A 20,000-nucleotide genomic window follows, 5' to 3' on the forward strand; every position below is an offset into this window, starting at 1 on the left:
TCTATAGGGCTCTGGTCTAAAGTAGTGCACTATATAGGGAATAGGGTTCTATAGGGCTCTGGTCTAAAGTAGTGCACTATATAGGGAATAGGGTTCTATAGGGCTCTGGTCTAAAGTAGTGACCTATATATAGGGAATAGGTTTCTATAGGGCTCTGGTCTAAAGTAGTGACCTATATATAGGGAATAGGTTTCTATAGGGCTCTGGTCTAAAGTAGTGACCTATATATAGGGAATAGGGTTCTATAGGGCTCTGGTCTAAAGTAGTGACCTATATATAGGGAATAGGTTTCTATAGGGCTCTGGTCTAAAGTAGTGACCTATATATAGGGAATAGGGTTCTATAGGGCTCTGGTCTAAGGCAGTGCACTATGTAGGGAATAGGGTTCTATAGGGCTCTGGTCTAAAGTAGTGCACCATATAGGGAATAGGGTTCTATAGGGCTCTGGTCTAAAGTAGTGCACTATATAGGGAATAGGGTTCTATAGGGCTCTGGTCTAAAGTAGTGCACTATATAGGGAATAGGGTTCTATAGGGCTCTGGTCTAAAGTAGTGACCTATATATAGGGAATAGGTTTCTATAGGGCTCTGGTCTAAAGTAGTGACCTATATATAGGGAATAGGTTTCTATAGGGCTCTGGTCTAAAGTAGTGACCTATATATAGGGAATAGGGTTCTATAGGGCTCTGGTCTAAAGTAGTGACCTATATATAGGGAATAGGTTTCTATAGGGCTCTGGTCTAAAGTAGTGACCTATATATAGGGAATAGGGTTCTATAGGGCTCTGGTCTAAAGTAGTGACCTATATATAGGGAATAGGGTTCTATAGGGCTCTGGTCTAAAGTAGTGACCTATATATAGGGAATAGGTTTCTATAGGGCTCTGGTCTAAAGTAGTGACCTATATATAGGGAATAGGGTTCTATAGGGCTCTGGTCTAAAGTAGTGACCTATATATAGGGAATAGGGTTCTATAGGGCTCTGGTCTAAAGTAGTGACCTATATATAGGGAATAGGGTTCTATAGGGCTCTGGTCTAAAGTAGTGACCTATATATAGGGAATAGGGTTCTATAGGGCTCTGGTCTAAAGTAGTGCACTATATAGGGAATAGGGTTCTATAGGGCTCTGGTCTAAAGTAGTGCACTATATAGGGAATAGGTTTCTATAGGGCTCTGGTCTAAAGTAGTGACCTATATATAGGGAATAGGGTTCTATAGGGCTCTGGTCTAAAGTAGTGACCTATATATAGGGAATAGGTTTCTATAGGGCTCTGGTCTAAAGTAGTGACCTATATATAGGGAATAGGGTTCTATAGGGCTCTGGTCTAAAGTAGTGACCTATATATAGGGAATAGGGTTCTATAGGGCTCTGGTCTAAAGTAGTGACCTATATATAGGGAATAGGTTTCTATAGGGCTCTGGTCTAAAGTAGTGACCTATATATAGGGAATAGGGTTCTATAGGGCTCTGGTCTAAAGTAGTGACCTATATATAGGGAATAGGGTTCTATAGGGCTCTGGTCTAAAGTAGTGACCTATATATAGGGAATAGGGTTCTATAGGGCTCTGGTCTAAAGTAGTGACCTATATATAGGGAATAGGGTTCTATAGGGCTCTGGTCTAAAGTAGTGCACTATATAGGGAATAGGGTTCTATAGAGCTCTGGTCTAAAGTAGTGACCTATATATAGGGAATAGGGTTCTATAGGGCTCTGGTCTAAGTAGTGCACTATGTAGGGAATAGGGTTCTATAGGGCTCTGGTCTAAAGTAGTGACCTATATATAGGGAATAGGGTTCTATAGGGCTCTGGTCTAAAGTAGTGACCTATATAGGGAGTAGGGTGCCATAGGGCTCTGGTCTAAAGTAGTGCACTATATAGGGAATAGGGTTCTATAGGGCTCTGGTCTAAAGTAGTGACCTATATAGGGAGTAGGGTGCCATAGGGCTCTGGTCTAAAGTAGTGACCTATATAGGGAGTAGGGTGCCATAGGGCTCTGGTCTAAAGTAGTGACCTATATAGGGAGTAGGGTGCCATAGGGCTCTGGTCTAAAGTAGTGACCTATATATAGGGAGTAGGGTGCCATAGGGCTCTGGTCTAAAGTAGTGACCTATATAGGGAGTAGGGTGCCATAGGGCTCTGGTCTAAAGTAGTGCACTATATATAGGGAGTAGGGTGCCATAGGGCTCTGGTCTAAAGTAGTGACCTATATAGGGAATAGGGCTCCATTTGGCATTCAGATGTCTGTCTCTCTCTCTCTCTGGCCTGCTGGGACACGGTTCGGTAGACAATCTAGACAGAGGTACAGTCGGTCACTTTGTTGGATACAAATGAGTAGTCATGAAAAAACAACCCCCCCTTTAAGAAACGTGTATCGTCACATACAGCCGATATGTGTAGTGTGTTGTTGTACAGGGTCAGTCATAGTAGTATGATAGGTGTTGTTGTACAGGGTCAGTCATAGTAGTATGATAGGTGTTGTTTTACAGGGTCAGTCATAGTAGTATGATAGGTGTTGTTTTACAGGGTCAGTAATAGTAGTATGATAGGTGTTGTTGTACAGGGTCAGTCATAGTAGTATGATAGGTGTTGTTGTACAGGGTCAGTCATAGTAGTAAGATAGGTGTTGTTTTACAGGGTCAGTCATAGTAGTATGATAGGTGTTGTTGTACAGGGTCAGTCATAGTAGTATGATAGGTGTTGTTGTACAGGGTCAGTCATAGTAGTATGATAGGTGTTGTTTTACAGGGTCAGTCATAGTAGTATGATAGGTGTTGTTTTACAGGGTCAGTCATAGTAGTATGATAGGTGTTGTTGTACAGGGTCAGTCATAGTAGTATGATAGGTGTTGTTTTACAGGGTCAGCCATAGTAGTATGATAGGTGTTGTTTTACAGGGTCAGTCATAGTAGTATGATAGGTGTTGTTGTACAGGGTCAGTCATAGTAGTATGATAGGTGTTGTTGTACAGGGTCAGTCATAGTAGTATGATAGGTGTTGTTTTACAGGGTCAGTCATAGTAGTATGATAGGTGTTGTTTTACAGGGTCAGTCATAGTAGTATGATAGGTGCAGTGTAATGTGTTGTTTTACAGGGTCAGTCATAGTAGTATGATAGGTGTTGTTTTACAGGGTCAGTCATAGTAGTATGATAGGTGTTGTTGTACAGGGTCAGTCATAGTAGTATGATAGGTGTTGTTGTACAGGGTCAGTCATAGTAGTATGATAGGTGTTGTTTTACAGGGTCAGTCATAGTAGTATGATAGGTGTTGTTTTACAGGGTCAGTCATAGTAGTATGATAGGTGTTGTTTTACAGGGTCAGTCATAGTAGTATGATAGGTGTTGTTTCACAGAGTCAGTCATAGTAGTATGGTAGGTGCAGTGTAATGTGTTGTTTTACAGAGTCAGTCATAGTAGTATGATAGGTGTTGTTTTACAGGGTCAGTCATAGTAATAGTTTGTCTTAATTATACATTGTACATAGTTTCTTTATCTCTCACCAGTAGTTACCCTGTGTGTATGTGTGTCTGTGTGCGGTGTGTGATTCTGTAATCGTAGAGACCTCTCCTCTCCTCTCTGTTTCTGTAATCTGTCGAGACCTCTCTTCTCCTCTCTGTTTCTGTAATCTGAAGAGACCTCTCCTCTCCTCTCTGTTTCTATAATCTGAAGAGACCTCTCCTCTCCTCTCCTCTCTGTTTCTGTAATCTGAAGAGACTTCTCCTATCCTTTCTGTTTCTATAATCTGTAGAGACCTCTCCTCTCTCCTCTGTTTCTGTAATCTGAATAGACTTCTCCTCTCCTCTCTGTTTCTGTACTCTGAAGAGACCTCTCCTCTCCTCTCTGTTTCTGTAATCTGTCGAGACCTCTCTTCTCCTCTCTGTTTCTGTAATCTGAAGAGACCTCTCCTCTCTCCTCTGTTTCTGTAATCTGAAGAGACTTCTCCTCTCCTCTCTGTTTCTGTACTCTGAAGAGACCTCTCCTCTCCTCTCTGTTTCTGTAATCTGTCGAGACCTCTCTTCTCCTCTCTGTTTCTGTAATCTGAAGAGACCTCTCCTCTCCTCTCTGTTTCTGTAATCTGAAGAGACCTCTCCTCCCCTCTCTGTTTCTGTAATCTGAAGAGACCTCTCCTCTCTGCTTCTGTAATCTGAAGAGAGCTCTCCTCTCTGTTTCTGAAATCTGAAGAGACCTCTCCCATCTGTTTCTGTAATCTGAAGAGACCTCTCCTCTCTGTTTCTGTAATCTGAAGAGACCTCTCCCCTCCTCTCTGTTTCTGTAATCTGACGAGACCACTCCTCTCCTCTCTGTTTCTGTAATCTGAAGAGACCTCTCCTCCCCTCTCTGTTTCTGTAATCTGAAGAGACCTCTCCTCTTCTCTCTGTTTCTGTAATCTGAAGAGACCTCTCCTCTCTGTTTCTGTAATCTGAAGAGACCTCTCCCATCTGTTTCTATAATATATTCTCTGTCTGAGATGTTGTTTTATTGCATGGCGATAGTCAAGTCTGTGTGTGTGTGTGTGTGTGCGGTGTTCTACATCTACTTCGGTGTGTTTGTGAGTGTGTGTGTGTGTGTGTGTGTGTGTGTGTGTGTGTGTGTGTGTGTGTGTGTGTGTGTGTGTGTGTGTGTGTGTGTGTGTGTGTGTGTGTGTGTGTGTGTGTGTGTGTGTGTGTGTGTGTGTGTTGTACAGGGACGTTGACCATAAATCTGTATTGTTCTGGTATTCATTACAACCTTCCACCATGTTCCTAGTTGTCTGTCCTTGTGGGAGAAGCTAATGCTGTTCAGAGAGGCAGGCAGACCAGGCCGCGGTGTTAACCACTCATACAGAGTGGAACGCTCCGCTGTTAAAATAATAATGACAGCTACGCTGTAAATGGTGATGCACTTCAAGTTGAGGTCGGATCGGCAGGGAGATGTAGAGGAGGAGAGAAGAGGAGGAGGAGGAGGAGACAGGAAGAAGAGGAAGAGGAAGAGACAGGAAGAAGAGAAAGAGGAGTAGGTGGAGGAGGAGGAGAGAGGAGGAGGAGGAGACAGGAAGAAGAGGAGGAGACAGGAAGAAGAGGGGGAGGCGGAGGAGACGGGAAGAAGAGGAAGAGGAGGAGGAATCAGGAAGAAGAGGACGTGGATGAGGTGGACGAGGAGGAGGAGAGAGGAGGAGGAGACAGGAAGAAGAGGAGGTGGAGGAGAGAGGAGGAGGAGGAGGAGACAGGAAGAAGAGGAGGTGGAGGAGGAGGAGAGAGGAGGAGACAGGAAGAAGAGGAGGTGGAGGAGGAGAGAGGAGGAGGAGACAGGAAGAAGAGGAGGTGGAGGAGGAGGAGAGAGGAGGAGACAGGAAGAAGAGGAGATGTAGGAGATAGCAGGAGGAGGAGGAGACAGGAAGAAGAGGAGGTGGAGGAGGAGGAGAGAGGAGGAGACAGGAAGAAGAGGAGGTGGAGGAGGAGGAGGAGACAGGAAGAAGAGGAGGTGGAGGAGGAGGAGGAGACAGGAAGAAGAGGAGGTGGAGGAGGAGGAGAGAGGAGGAGACAGGAAGAAGAGGAGGTGGAGGAGGAGGAGGAGACAGGAAGAAGAGGAGGTGGAGGAGGAGGAGAGAGGAGGAGACAGGAAGAAGAGGAGAAGGAGGAGGAGACAGGAAGAACAGGAGGATGAGGAGGAGGAGACAGGAAGAAGGTGAGGTGGAGGAGAGAGGAGGAGGAGACAGGAAGAAGAGGAGGAGGAGGAGGAGTCAGGAAGAAGAGGAGGAGGAGGAGATGGGAAGAAGAGGGAGAGGAGGTGGAGGAGGAGGAGAGAGGAGGAGGAGACAGGAAGAAGAGGAGGTGGAGGAGAGATGAGGAGGAGGAGGAGACAGGGAGAAGAGGAGGTGGAGGAGGAGGAGGAGACAGGAAGAAGAGGAGGTGGAGGAGAGAGGAGGAGGAGGAGGAGACAGGAAGAAGAGGAGGAGGTGGAAGAGGAGGAGAGAGGAGGAGATAGGAAGAAGAGGAGGTGGAGGAGAGAGGCAGAGGAGGAGGAGACAGGAAGAAGCGGCGGTGGAGGAGGAGGAGAGAGGAGGAGACAGGAAGAAGAGGAGGTGGAGGAGAGAGGAGGAGGAGGAGGAGAAGGGGAGGAGGAGGAGGAGAAGGGGGGGCAAAGAGAGAGAGAGAGAGAGAGAGAGAGAGAGGGAAATGGAAAAATGTTTGGTTCCTCATAGAACCCAAAAAGGCTTCATATGGAACCCCTAAAGGTTCTATAAAGAACCCTCTTATAGGGTTCTTTCATAAGAACCTTAGAGGGTCTGCTTCACGGAACCAAAATGGTTCCATATAGAACCCTTGCATGGTGCCGTTTCTGAATTATGGCTATAATATTTTGAGCTTAGTATATAATTAACTGGGTTCTTCGAGCCCTGAATGCTGATTGGCTGAATGCCGTGGAATAACAGACCGTATACCACGGCTATGACAAAACATGTATTTTTACTGCTCTAGTTACCTTGGTAACCAGTTTCTAATAGCAATAAGGCACCTCGGGGGGTTTGTGGTATATTGGCCACACCCCCTTGGACCTTATTGCTTAAAATAAACAATAACATAATGGATAAAATAGTATAATTTGTCATTAAATGCAAATATGGAAATATGCCCTGCTGGTATTTGTTTGTTTTTAAATGACGACCCACATCAACTCTGGTTGTTTACAATACAACACAACACAATACAACACAACACAACACAACACAATACAACACAACACAACACAACACAATACAACACAACACAACACAACACAATACAACACAACACAACACAACACAATACAACACAACACAACACAACACAATACAACACAACACAACACAACACAATACAACACAACACAATACAACACAACACAACACAATACAACACAACACAATACAACACAACACAATACAACACAACACAACACAATACAATGCAACGCAACGCAACGCAACACAACACAACACAACACAACACAACACAATACAATACAACACAATACAATACAACACAACACAATACAACACAATACAATACAACACAACACAACACAATACAATGCAACGCAACGCAACGCAACACAACACAATACAACACAACACAACACAACACAATACAACACAACACAATACAACACAATACAATACAACACAACACAACACAACACAACACAACACAACACAACACAACACAACACAATACAATACAACACAATACAACACAACACAACACAACACAATACAACACAATACAACACAACACAACACAACACAACACAACACAACACGCAACGCAACACAACACAACACAACACAACACAATACAACACAACACAACACAACACAACACAATACAACACAATACAACACAACACAACACAACACAATACAACACAACACAATACAACACAATACAATACAACACAACACAACACAACACAACACAACACAACACAACACAATACAACACAACACAACACAATACAACACAACACAATACAATACAATACAATACAACACAATGTACTCTGTCCATTAGTTACAGTGAACAACGTGACTTCGTTCTCAACCTCCTTCCAAACAGCAGACCTCACATACAACTCTGTTTACTAGTTACAGTGAATAACAACAACGTGACTTCTGCTCTGTTCTCAACCCCTCCCTCCAAACAGCAGACCTCACACATACAGCCCAGATGAGCACATTTTCAAGCTGCAGTGCAGCGTTCTTGGATAGAGAGCTTGTTGTGGGGTTAAGGGCCTTGCTCAAGGGCCCAACGGTAGGGGAATGTTTTGAGGATGTGAACCCAGGTGCCCTCCAGTTATCAGATTAATTCCGCCCATTTTTTTTCCAGCATCCGGCCCGTGAATCGAACCCGACCACAGGTCCAACTCCTTAGCCGGGCTGGGTACCTGCATCACAGGTCCAGCTCCTTAGCCGGGCTGGGTACCTGTATCACAGGTCCAACTCCTTAGCCGGGCTGGGTACCTGCATCACAGGTCCAACTCCTTAGACGGGCTGGGTACCTGCATCACAGGTCCAGCTCCTTAGACGGCTGGGTACCTGCATCACAGGTCCAACTCCTTAGCCGGGCTGGGTACCTGCATCACAGGTCCAACTCCTTAGCCGACTGGGTACCTGCATCACAGGTCCAACTCCTTAGCCGGCTGGGTACCTGCATCACAGGTCCAGCTCCTTAGCCGGGCTGGGTACCTGCATCACAGGTCCAACTCCTTAGTCGGGCTGGGTACCTGCATCACAGGTCCAACTCCTTAGCCGGCTGGGTACCTGCATCACAGGTCCAGCTCCTTAGCCGGGCTGGGTACCTGCATCACAGGTCCAGCTCCTTAGCCGGGCTGGGTACCTGCATCACAGGTCCAACTCCTTAGCCGGGCTGGGTACCTGCATCACAGGTCCAACTCCTTAGCCGGCTGGGTACCTGCATCACAGGTCCAGCTCCTTAGCCGGGCTGGGTACCTGCATCACAGGTCCAACTCCTTAGTCGGGCTGGGTACCTGCATCACAGGTCCAGCTCCTTAGACGGCTGGGTACCTGCATCACAGGTCCAACTCTTTAGCCGGCTGGGTACCTGCATCACAGGTCCAGCTCCTTAGACGGCTGGGTACCTGCATCACAGGTCCAACTACTTAGCCGGCTGGGTACCTGCATCACAGGTCCAGCTCCTTAGATGGCTGGGTACCTGCATCACAGGTCCAACTCCTTAGACGGCTGGGTACCTGCATCACAGGTCCAACTCCTTAGCCGGGCTGGGTACCTGCATCACAGGTCCAACTCCTTAGCCGACTGGGTACCTGCATCACAGGTCCAACTCCTTAGCCGGCTGGGTACCTGCATCACAGGTCCAGCTCCTTAGCCGGGCTGGGTACCTGCATCACAGGTCCAACTCCTTAGTCGGGCTGGGTACCTGCATCACAGGTCCAGCTCCTTAGACGGCTGGGTACCTGCATCACAGGTCCAGCTCCTTAGCCGGGCTGGGTACCTGCATCACAGGTCCAACTCCTTAGTCGGGCTGGGTACCTGCATCACAGGTCCAACTCCTTAGCCGGCTGGGTACCTGCATCACAGGTCCAGCTCCTTAGCCGGGCTGGGTACCTGCATCACATGTCCAGCTCCTTAGCCGGGCTGGGTACCTGCATCACAGGTCCAACTCCTTAGCCGGGCTGGGTACCTGCATCACAGGTCCAACTCCTTAGCCGGCTGGGTACCTGCATCACAGGTCCAGCTCCTTAGACGGCTGGGTACCTGCATCACAGGTCCAACTACTTAGCCGGCTGGGTACCTGCATCACAGGTCCAGCTCCTTAGATGGCTGGGTACCTGCATCACAGGTCCAACTCCTTAGACGGCTGGGTACCTGCATCACAGGTCCAACTCCTTAGCCGGCTGGGTACCTGCATCACAGATCCTTATGAAGACTAAACGCCCAGCAGACACATCATTATTATGATGTAGAAGAACAACTTACAGTTGTTGTCAGCAGCGACCCGGAAAGAGAGATCCTCTGCCTCTGATAGTTCTGGGTTACTGCCAGACGGCGAAAAACATAGATAGTGTGTTAAAAGTCAGGTTAATGATTAACTAGGCTATTAATCACCGAGACTTATTGTACATTAATTTATTATAAATGATTTATACATACCTCCTCTCAGTTAGCAACAGTCTTCTCATGGCTTCTCATGGCTTCTCATGGCTTCTCATGGCTTCTCATGGCTTCTCAAGGCTTCATGAAATGTGCTATTTCCCCCTCAATTGACTCCACGCTGATATAGTGAATTAAAGAAACAACTAGCTAATTGCTAATATCAGGCTGGGTCTGTACCTGTATTAGGCATATCCCATAATGAAGAAGAAAGTATATATATGAAAGAGTTAGCCGGCTAGCTTGTAACGAGGTGAGTTGAAGTAGCCTAGCCTTTTGTATTTCGCCTATAGTTTATCATATGACTCCATATATTCATATATTTTTATTAAATAATCAACTCTGCTTACCATAATCCCCCCCCCCCCCCCCCCAAACAAATAAGGTGCTTGTTGATAGGCTATACTCGCAAGTCCTCTTGCTGGAATGGATTGGCAGTTGGTTTTAAAATCGGAATGGCAGTTACATTTTGAATTAACCGATCCAAAAGGTTCTATCTAAAAACTATTTTTTTAAATTGTATTTATATACTGTATATCTGAAAGGGTTTGCTTTCGTCAATTAGTTTGGAACAGCACAGGTTTGTGTGAACCTTCAATTAGTTTGGAACAGCACAGGTTTGTGTGAACCTTCAATTAGTTTGGAACAGCACAGGTTTGTGTGAACCTTCAATTAGTTTGGAACAGCACAGGTTTGTGTGAACCTTCAATTAGTTTGGAACAGCACAGGTTTGTGTGAACCTTCAATTAGTTTGGAACAGCACAGGTTTGTGTGAACCTTCAATTAGTTTGGAACAGCACAGGTTTGTGTGAACCTTCAATTAGTTTGGAACAGCACAGGTTTGTGTGAACCTTCAATTAGTTTGGAACAGCACAGGTTTGTGTGAACCTTCAATTAGTTTGGAACAGCACAGGTTTGTGTGAACCTTCAATTAGTTTGGAACAGCACAGGTTTGTGTGAACCTTCAATTAGTTTGGAACAGCACAGGTTTGTGTGAACCTTCAATTAGTTTGGAACAGCACAGGTTTGTGTAAACCTTCAATTAGTTTGGAACAGCACAGGTTTGTGTGAACCTTCAATTAGTTTGGAACAGCACAGGTTTGTGTGAACCTTCAATTAGTTTGGAACAGCACAGGTTTGTGTAAACCTTCAATTAGTTTGGAACAGCACAGGTTTGTGTGAACCTTCAATTAGTTTGGAACAGCACAGGTTTGTGTGAACCTTCAATTAGTTTGGAACAGCACAGGTTTGTGTGAACCTTCAATTAGTTTGGAACAGCACAGGTTTGTGTAAACCTTCAATTAGTTTGGAACAGCACAGGTTTGTGTGAACCTTCAATTAGTTTGGAACAGCACAGGTTTGTGTGAACCTTCAATTAGTTTGGAACAGCACAGGTTTGTGTGAACCTTCAATTAGTTTGGAACAGCACAGGTTTGTGTGAACCTTCAATTAGTTTGGAACAGCACAGGTTTGTGTGAACCTTCAATTAGTTTGGAACAGCACAGGTTTGTGTGAACCTTCAATTAGTTTGGAACAGCACAGGTTTGTGTGAACCTTCAATTAGTTTGGAACAGCACAGGTTTGTGTGAACCTTCAATTAGTTTGGAACAGCACAGGTTTGTGTGAACCTTCAATTAGTTTGGAACAGCACAGGTTTGTGTGAACCTTCAATTAGTTTGGAACAGCACAGGTTTGTGTGAACCTTCAATTAGTTTGGAACAGCACAGGTTTGTGTGAACCTTCAATTAGTTTGGAACAGCACAGGTTTGTGTGAACCTTGCCGTTTGCCACTCAGACCTCGTTGTTGCAAAACAAATATGAATTCGATCTTCCTCTTGTCGTAGAGAGGTAACGATGTCGGACGTCTGCCAGCCATTTTTTCTGACCAGGGAGAACAGCAACATCATTAATATTACAGGGGGAAAACAGCTAAAACAAACTAAAAGGGAATGTTAGCTGTTGTTAGCTGTTGATCAGAGTTAGATGTGACTGGGTTAGCTGTTGTTAGCTGTTGTTAGCTGTTGATAGCTGTTGTTAGCTATTGTTAGCTGTCGATTTCAGAGGTTGATGTGACTGGGTTAGCTGTTGTTAGCTGTTGTTAGCTGTTGTTAGCTGTTGATTTCAGAGTTTGATGTGACTGGGTTAGCTGTTGTTAGCTATTGTTAGCTGTTGTTAGCTGTTGATTTCAGAGGTTGATGTGACTGGGTTAGCTGTTGTTAGCTGTTGTTAGCTGTTGATTTCAGAGGTTGATGTGTCTGGGTTAGCTGTTGTTAGCTGTTGATCAGAGTTAGATGTGACTGGGTTAGCTGTTGTTAGCTGTTGTTAGCTGTTGATTTCAGAGTTTGATGTGACTGGGTTAGCTGTTGTTAGCTGTTGATTTCAGAGGTTGGTGTGACTGGGTTAGCTGTTGTTAGCTGTTGTTAGCTGTTGATTTCAGAGGTTGATGTGTCTGGGTTAGCTGTTGTTAGCTGTTGATCAGAGTTAGATGTGACTGGGTTAGCTGTTGTTAGCTGTTGTTAGCTGTTGATTTCAGAGTTAGATGTGACTGGGTTAGCTGTTGTTAGCTGTTGATCAGAGTTAGATGTGACTGGGTTAGCTGTTGTTAGCTGTTGATTTCAGAGGTTGATGTGACTGGGTTAGCTGTTGTTAGCTGTTGATTTCAGAGTTTGATGTGACTGGGTTAGCTGTTGTTAGCTGTTGATTTCAGAGGTTGATGTGACTGGGTTAGCTGTTGTTAGCTGTTGATGTGACTGGGTTAGCTGTTGATCAGAGATAGATGTGACTGGGTTAGCTGTTGTTAGCTGCTGTTAGCTATTGATTTCAGAGTTTGATGTGACTGGGTTAGCTGTTGTTAGCTGTTGATTTCAGAGGTTGATGTGACTGGGTTAGCTGTTGTTAGCTGTTGATGTGACTGGGTTAGCTGTTGTTAGCTGTTGATTTCAGAGTTTGATGTGACTGTGTTAGCTGTTGTTAGCTGTTGATTTCAGAGTTTGATGTGACTGGGTTAGCTGTTGTTAGCTGTTGTTAGCTGTTGTTAGCTGTTGATTTCAGAGTTAGATGTGACTGGGTTAGCTGTTGTTAGCTGTTGATTTCAGAGTTAGATGTGACTGGGTTAGCTGTTGTTAGCTGTTGATCAGAGTTAGATGTGACTGGGTTAGCTGTTGTTAGCTGTTGATTTCAGAGTTAGATGTGACTGGGTTAACTGTTGTTAGCTGTTGATTTCAGAGGTTGATGTGACTGGGTTAGCTGTTGTTAGCTGTTGATTTCAGAGGTTGATGTGACTGGGTTAGCTGTTGTTAGCTGTTGATCAGAGATAGATGTGACTGGGTTAGCTGTTGTTAGCTGTTGTTAGCTGTTGATTTCAGAGGTTGTGGAGAGACAGAGGGAGAGGAGAGGAGTGTGGATAGAGTGGGAGAGGAGATGAGAGGAGTGTGGAGAGAGAGGGAGAGGAGAGGAGTGTGGAGAGACAGAGAGGGAGAGGAGAGGAGTGTGGAGAGACAGAGAGGAAGAGGAGAGGAGTGTGGAGAGACAGAGAGGGAGAGGAGAGGAGTGTGGAGCGACAGAGAGATGGGAAGGAGAAGGAGAGGAGTGTGGAGAGACACGAGGGAGAGGAGAGGAGTGTGGAGAGACAGAGAGGGAGAGGAGAGGAGTGTGGGGAGAGAGAGAGAGAGAGGAGAGGAGTGTGGAGAGAAAGAGAGGGAGAGGAGAGGAGTGTGGGGAGAGAGAGAGAGAGAGGAGAGGAGTGTGGAGAGACAGAGGGAGAGGAGAGGAGTGTGGAGAGAAAGAGAGGGAGAGGATAGGAGTGTGGAGAGACAGAGAGGGAGAGGAGAGGAGTGTGGAGAGAGAAAGAGGGAGAGGAGAGAAGTGTGGAGAGACAGAGAGGGAGAGGAGAGGAGTGTGGAGAGACAGAGAGGGAGAGAGGAGAGGAGTGTGGAGCGACAGAGAGATGGGAAGGAGAAGGAGAGGAGAGGAGTGTGGCGAGACAGAGAGGGAGAGAGGAGAGGAGTGTGGAGCGACAGAGAGATGGGAAGGAGAAGGAGAGGAGTGTGGAGAGACACGAGGGAGAGGAGAGGAGTGTGGAGAGACAAAGAGGGAGAGGAGAGGAGTGTGGAGAGACAGAGAGGGAGAGGAGAGGAGTGTGGAGAGAGAGAGAGAGAGAGGAGAGGAGTGTGGAGAGAGAAAGAGAGAGAGGAGAGGAGTGTGGAGAGAGAGAGAGGGAGAGGAGAGGAGTGTGGAGAGAGAGAGAGGGAGAGGAGAGGAGTGTGGAGAGACAGAGAGGGAGAGAGGAGAGGAGTGTGGAGCGACAGAGAGATGGGAAGGAGAAGGAGAGGAGTGTGGAGAGACACGAGGGAGAGGAGTGGAGTGTGGAGAGACAGAGAGAGAGAGGAGAGGATTGTGGAGAGAGAGAGAGGGAGAGGAGAGGAGTGTGGAGAGACAGAGAGGGAGAGAGGAGAGGAGTGTGGAGCGACAGAGAGATGGGAAGGAGAAGGAGAGGAGTGTGGAGAGACACGAGGGAGAGGAGAGGAGTGTGGAGAGACAGAGAGGGAGAGAGGAGAGGAGTGTGGAGAGACAGAGAGGGAGAGAGGAGAGGAGTGTGGAGCGACAGAGAGATGGGAAGGAGAAGGAGAGGAGTGTGGAGAGACACGAGGGAGAGGAGAGGAGTGTGGAGAGACAGAGAGGGAGAGGAGAGGAGTGTGGAGAGACAGAGAGGGAGAGGAGAGGAGTGTGGAGAGACAGAGTGGGAGAGGAGAGGAGTGTGGAGAGAGAGACAGAGAAGGAGAGGAGAGGAGTGTGGAGAGACAGAGAGGGAGAGAGGAGAGGAGTGTGGAGCGACAGAGAGATGGTAAGGAGAAGGAGAGGAGTGTGGAGAGTCACGAGGGAGAGGAGAGGAGTGTGGAGAGACAGAGAGGGAGAGGAGAGGAGTGTGGAGAGACAGAGAGGGAGAGGAGAGGAGTGTGGAGAGAGAGAGAGAGAGAGAGAGAGGAGAGGAGTGTGGAGCGACAGAGATAGGGAGAGGAGAGGAGTGTGGAGAGAGAAAGAGGGAGAGGAGAGAAGTGTGGAGAGAGAGAGAGAGAGAGAGGGAGAGGAGAGGGAGAGGAGAGAGAGAGTGAGTGAGAGAGAGAGAGAGAGTAGAGGAGAGGAGAGGAGAGGAGAGGAGTTTGGAGAGTACTAAAAGCCGAGCAGATATAGCTTTCAGATGGACGACACCAACCAGCTTTTTAGCCTATGAGGATAGTCGATGAGGGAATCCGTTGGTGTATGTGTGTGTGTGTGTGTGTGTGTGTGTGTGTGTGTGTGTGTGTGTGTGTGTGCGTGTGTGTGTGTGTGTGTGTGTGTGTGTGTTAACATGGGGGCATGGAGCCGGCCATTATTAACAACCACCTGCTCTCTAGCAGACAGACTGTAGTGAAGAGTGGACACTAACAAGCAGGCTAGGGCCAGTCACTGGGGGTAAACATCCCAAATGGCACACTAGCCCCTACGTAGTGCACTTGTATATAACCAGAGCCCTGACGTGCGTTGGTCAAAGAAATGGATTTTGGGGACGCGGTCCTCTAGCAGGGCTCTGTTGTCTGAAGGGCCCCCAGGCCACGGTGTTGAGGTTGCCTAGAGGGAGAAGGTGGGCGGAGCTGGTGCAGTAGATATAACATTGTGTTTAATAATGCAGGTCGGTGTGTGTGTGTGTTGTGTGTGTGTGTGTGTGTGTGTGTGTGTGTGTGTGTGTGTGTGTGTGTGTGTGTGTGTGTGTGTGTGTGAGTGTGTGAGTGTGTGAGTGTGTGTGTGTGTGTGTGTGTGTGTGTGTGTGTGTGTGTGTGTGTGTATTTGTGTTTGTGATATAAGAGCTACTGCAATTTGGTTTAACATGTATCAACACTTACTGAACCAAATGTCCAGGATTGAGTTCTCACTCAACTGTCTGTCATTACCCTGGATCTCTATGGGTCAACCATCTATCATTACCCTGGATCTCTAAGGGTCAACCATCTATCATTACCCTGGATCTCTAAGGGTCAACCATCTGTCATTACCCTGGATCTCTATGGGTCAACAATCTATCATTACCCTGGATCTCTATGGTTCAACCATCTATTATTACCCTGGATCTCTATGGGTCAACCATCTGTCATTACCCTGGATCTCTATGGGTCAACAATCTATCATTACCCTGGATCTCTATGGTTCAACCATCTATTATTACCCTGGATCTCTATGGGTCAACCATCTGTCATTACCCTGGATCTATATGGGTCAACCATCTATCATTACCCTGGATCTCTATGGGTCAACCATCTATCATTACCCTGGATCTCTAAGGGTCAACCATCTGTCATTACCCTGGATCTATATGGGTCAACCATCTATCATTACCCTGGATCTCTAAGGGTCAACCATCTATCATTACCCTGGATCTCTAAGGGTCAACCATGGAGCCTCCCTCTCTTTACTTCCTCTAACAACTCGGGTAGAACAACTCGGGTAGAACAACTCGGGCAGAACCGTCCTTGTTTCGAAGACAGACTTTCGCTTTGCGACAAAACCCGCCACTGACACGACCGCTGCTTCCAGCTTCCTCTGAGAAACCAGGGGAGACTGAAGAACTGACACTTCCTCTGAGAAACCAGGGAAGACTGAAGAACTGACACTTCCACTGAGAAACCAGGGGAGACTGAAGAACTGACACTTCCACTGAGAAACCAGGGGAGACTGAAGAACTGACACTTCCACTGAGAAACCAGGGGAGACTGAAGAACTGACACTTCCTCTGAGAAACCAGGGGAGACTGAAGAACGGACACTTCCTCTGAGAAACCAGGGGAGACTGAAGAACTGACACTTCCTCTGAGAAAGCAGGGGAGACTGAAGAACTGACACTTCCTCTGAGGAACCAGGGGAGACTGAAGAACTGACACTTCCTCTGAGAAACCAGGGGAGACTGAAGAACTGACACTTCCACTGAGAAACCAGGGGAGACTGAAGAACTGACACTTCCTCTGAGAAACCAGGGGAGACTGAAGAACTGACACTTCCTCTGAGAAACCTGGGGAGACTGAAGAAAACTGACACCAATTTCTAATTGTCTAGCAGAGGTGGAGAACACACCTCCCTGTACTAATTACTGATTAGCTAGGAGAGGTGAAACATCCCCCCCCCCCCCCCCCCCACTCCAAACCAATACAGCCACTGATTACCAAAATAAGTCACACATTTCCCTGCCCCTTGATCCTGGTTGATGTGTCAACAACTACCTGCAAAGGACGATCAGTCAGCAGTTCACACTCCAAGTAGACCGCTGGGAAGACAGAAAGCACTTAAAGTAAATGGTGCCAGCTAGCAAAAAGACAGTACTAGACCACAACAGATAAAGACAAAACAATTATACTTATCACTCCAGGAGATAACAGGAGTCCTCTAGTTATATAATCACTCCTGGAGATAACAGGAGTCCTCTAGTTATATAATCACTCCTGGAGATAACAGGAGATAACAGGAGTCCTCTAGTTATAGAATAACTCCCGGAGATAACATGAGTCCTCTAGCTATAGAATCGCTCCCGGAGATAACATGTGTCCTCTAGCTATAGAATCACTCCCGGAGATAACATGAGTCCTTTAGCTATAGAATCACCCCTGGAGATAACAGGAGATAACAGGAGTCCTCTAGTTATAGAATAAATCCAGGAGATAACAGGAGTCCTCTAGCTATAGAATCACTCCAGGAGATAACAGGAGTCCTCTAGCTATAGAATCACTCCAGGAGATAACAGGAGTCCTCTAGTTATAGAATCACTCCAGGAGATAACAGGAGTCCTCTAGCTATATAATCACTCCAGGAGATAACAGGAGTCCTCTAGCTATAGAATCACTCCAGGAGATAACAGGAGTCCTCTAGCTATAGAATCACCCCCAGAGATAACAGGAGTCCTCTAGCTATAGAATAAATCCCAGAGATAACAGGAGTCCTCTAGTTATAGAATCACTCCAGGAGATAACAGGAGTCCTCTAGCTATATAATCACTCCAGGAGATAACAGGAGTCCTCTAGCTATAGAATCACCCCCAGAGATAACAGGAGTCCTCTAGCTATAGAATCACCCCCAGAGTTAACAGGATTCCTCTAGCTATAGAACAGATTCATCCATTTTAGCCACAGGGTCCCCCCCCGGGAATCGAACCTACACTCTTGGCGTTGCTAGTGCCATGCTTTGACATTCTGAGCCACATTCCCTATTTAGTGCACAACTTCTGACCAGGACTGATAGGATTCTGGTTAAAAGTAGTGCACTACTGTATACAGAGAACAGGGTGCCATTTTGGACTCAAACCTAGATATCCAGGGACATGGAGAACACACTAATAATAAAGTCATTCTTTCAATTATTTTCCCCAGACAAACGCTGTGGTCTCAGATTTCACTACTGAAATATCTCTTACAGTCTGATTACATAGAGAATGTTTGACAGTGTGTGTGTGTGTGTGTGCGCTAGTGTGTGTGTGTGTGTGAGTGTTAGTGTGTGTGTGTGTGTCAGTGTGTGTGTGTGTGTGTGTGTGTGTGTGTGTGTGTGTGTGTGAGTGAGTGTGTGTGTGCGCTAGTGTGTGTGTGTGTGCGCTAGTGTGTGTGTGTGTGTGTGTGTGTGTATGTATGTGTGTGTGTGAGTGAGTGAGTGAGTGTGTGTGAGTGTGTGTGTGTGTGAGTGTGTGTGTGTGTGTGTGTACGCCTGTGGTTCCTTGGCTGCCGTGGTAACCACCCAGAACAAATCATCACGGCACTTGAGTCTTGTGGAGACTTCGGATCTAAACATGACATGTTGCACACAGACGCGATTGGCTAGAAAAACCTCAGCTGTGTAACTATAACAACACAGTAGCCGACATCCCAAATGGCACCCTGCTCCCTACATAGTGCACTACCCTATGGGGCCTCTGGGGAAACAAATAGTGCACTATATATGGAATAGGGAGTCATTTGGGAAGTAACCACAATTACTATGATTTTTGTCCAATATAAAACCACGTTAGATTGATTGTGAGCTACTTAGGCGGTCAGATGACCGAAACGTCTCGCTTGAGGGCTTTTCTATTCTTTTACATAACGACACAAGTTCTGCTCATTCTGACAAGAGGCCTTGTTGGGTTTTCTCTTCCTGTCCTCTAGTTGAAAGGTCTTCTCCTCCTGTCCTCTAGTTGAATGGTCTTCTCCTCCAGGAGATAACAGGAGTCCTCTAGCTATAGAATCACTCCAGGAGATAACAGGAGTCCTCTAGCTATAGAATCACTCCAGGAGATAACAGGAGTCCTCTAGTTATAGAATCACTCCAGGAGATAACAGGAGTCCTCTAGCTATAGAATCACTCCAGGAGATAACAGGAGTCCTCTAGCTATAGAATCACCCCCGGAGATAACAGGAGTCCTCTAGCTATAGAATCACCCCCAGAGATAACAGGAGTCCTCTAGCTATAGAATAAATCCCAGAGATAACAGGAGTCCTCTAGTTATAGAATCACTCCAGGAGATAACAGGAGTCCTCTAGCTATAGAATCACTCCAGGAGATAACAGAAGTCCTCTAGTTATAGAATCACTCCAGGAGATAATAGGAGTCTTCCAGCTATAGAATCACTCCCAGAGATAACAGGAGTCCTCTAGCTATAGAATCACTCCCAGAGATAACAGGAGTCCTCTAGCTATAGAATCACTCCCAGAGATAACAGGAGTCCTCTAGCTATAGAATCACTCCCAGAGATAACAGGAGTCCTCTAGCTATAGAATCACTCCCAGAGATAACAGGAGTCCTCTAGCTATAGAATAAATCCCAGAGATAACAGGAGTCCTCTAGCTATATAATCACTCCAGGAGATAACAGGAGTCCTCTAGCTATAGAATCACTCCAGGAGATAACAGGAGTCCTCTAGCTATAGAATCACCCCCAGAGATAACAGGAGTCCTCTAGCTATAGAATCACCCCCGGAGATAACAGGAGTCCTCTAGCTATAGAATCACCCCCAGAGATAACAGGATTCCTCTAGCTATAGAACAGATTCATCCATTTTAGCCACAGGGTCCCCCCCCGGGAATCGAACCTACACTCTTGGCGTTGCTAGTGCCATGCTTTGACATTCTGAGCCACATTCCCTATTTAGTGCACAACTTCTGACCAGGACTGATAGGATTCTGGTTAAAAGTAGTGCACTACTGTATACAGAGAACAGGGTGCCATTTTGGACTCAAACCTAGATATCCAGGGACATGGAGAACACACTAATAATAAAGTCATTCTTTCAATTATTTTCCCCAGACAAACGCTGTGGTCTCAGATTTCACTACTGAAAGATCTCTTACAGTCTGATTACATAGAGAATGTTT

Source organism: Oncorhynchus mykiss, chromosome 18, assembly GCF_013265735.2.
Source record: "Oncorhynchus mykiss isolate Arlee chromosome 18, USDA_OmykA_1.1, whole genome shotgun sequence".
NCBI classification, from domain to species: Eukaryota; Metazoa; Chordata; class Actinopteri; order Salmoniformes; family Salmonidae; genus Oncorhynchus; species Oncorhynchus mykiss.